A 2,078-nucleotide genomic window follows, 5' to 3' on the forward strand; every position below is an offset into this window, starting at 1 on the left:
AGTCGGGCTGAAATTCAAGGAGAAGGGATATAGAGCCCACTTCTCAATGAAGTGTCAAATAATTTACAGCCACCACAGGTCGTGTTTAGAATAATAAACTGGCTACTCTGTAGCCACATACACACCTTCTTCCAAAGGGTTCTACACCAGTCAACTTTCTCTCCTTTTTATTACTAGTAATCACCAAGATACATCTCAGTATTTGGTTGTGTCCCCACCCAAATCTCATCTTGAATTCCCATGTGTTGTGGGAGGGACCCGGTGGGAGCTGATTGAATTAAGGGAGTAGGTCTTCCCTGCGCTGTTCTCATGATAGTGAATGAGTCTCACAAGATCTGATGGTTTTAAAAATGGGAGTTTCCCTGCACAAACTCTCTCTTTGCCTGCTACCATCCATGTAATACGTTGACTTGCTCCTCCTTGCCTTCTGCAATGATTGTGCAGCTTCCCCAGCCACAGCCATGTGGAACTGTAAGTCCAATTAAACCTCTTTCTTTTGTAAATTGCCCAGTCTAGGGTATGTCTTTATCAGCAGCATGAAAATGGACTAATATAGTATGCTAATGAATAAGCCCTTACCTTCTTTTTTCAGCTTCTGAGGCCTCCACTGCATGCAAAAATAGATACAAGTCCTTTGCCATTGGACACAGCCTGTCTTCTGAGCACCTCCGCCAAACCCCCAGTGCTGCCATAGGCAGTGTTGATGTACTGAAACCCTCTGCACAAAACAGTGTTCCTGCAGCCCATAGCCCATAATAAGCTAAACCAGTGCGTGTTCTGAGCCAAAACTTTCCCTTTTGTGTTGTAGTGTGCCATATAGGCATCAAAGCAGCATTATCTTGCATTCTAAAGTCTTAGAGACATTTAAATCAACACAGCACTTTTAGGTTTTATTCAAAATCCCCTTTCGCCCTAAGGCATTCATGTATTCACAGGAAGTTGGAAAACAAATCTAGGTGAGAGGCACCGCTCAGAGCATTGCTTCAGCTGATGACTGAGACACTGTTCAGAGCTTTACTGCCAGGTCTGACCCTTTCTTCCCCGGACGCAAGTTTATTTCCTACCAGCATTTCTATCTCGAATCCTGCATTCTATTATAATAGATGCTGGAGAGTCCCACCAGCCAGCCAGGCCTGCCCAGCCAGCTCTGATCCCACACTGATATGATCAACTACTGGAAAACAAGCAAGCAGCCTCTAGGAAGCTTCTGCAGTGCCAACCAGATTCAATGATGTATAACTGATCATAGTTCAATATTTCTTTATGAATCAAGGTCATTATTATGAATAACGACACTTCCTATATTGTTTAATGGAGGTCTGCTTCCAGAAGCTGTTTAGGTGTGAACAGAAAATAGAATTATAGAGTTGATTCAGCACAACTCTCCCACTGAGAAGTGCTCAGAAACCCCTGTGTGGAATTCCAGACTCTGTCTAAATACTTTAATGATGGGGACCTTGCTAATATAGTACATTCAACTCTAACAGTTTCTGAAGTTGAATTGAAATCCTCCTCTTTATGACATCTATATTCTAGTCTGAGTTTTGCCTTCTAGAGGAACACAGGATGAGCCTATTTCTTATTCTATGTAACTTCTTTTAAGTATTTGAGGGAAACTGTTTCCTGTAGCACTTTCTCTTCCAAGCATTTTCTCTTCTTGCTGTGTACTCTTTTCAATGTTCTTCTTAAAACATAGACCCATCAATTGAATACTGTTCCAAATTTGGTCCATGCAAATTTGGTTTCTTGCAACCAAATTTGGACAAAACAAACTACAAGTAAACCTTTAACTTTATTTAGAAGGTTTGTTATTGATAGCAATATTGGTTTGTAATTCTGAAACAATGCTGTGCTTATTGTGTGATAGAACCGAATAAGTACGTATGTTAAAGTTGGGAATCAGGGTTTTTCCTGTGGAAAAAGTGAGAAACAAATATAGAACAAGGGAAATTGAAGAAGAACCCTTTGGTGTTGTATTTGAATTTGAGGTAGCAATATGAACATAGGAGTGTGTGTGTGTGTGTGTGTGTGTGTGTGTGTATTCATGTATTCTTAGCTCTGCCCACTGAAAGGGGTGC

Source organism: Macaca fascicularis, chromosome 3, assembly GCF_037993035.2.
Source record: "Macaca fascicularis isolate 582-1 chromosome 3, T2T-MFA8v1.1".
Lineage (NCBI taxonomy): Eukaryota > Metazoa > Chordata > Mammalia > Primates > Cercopithecidae > Macaca > Macaca fascicularis.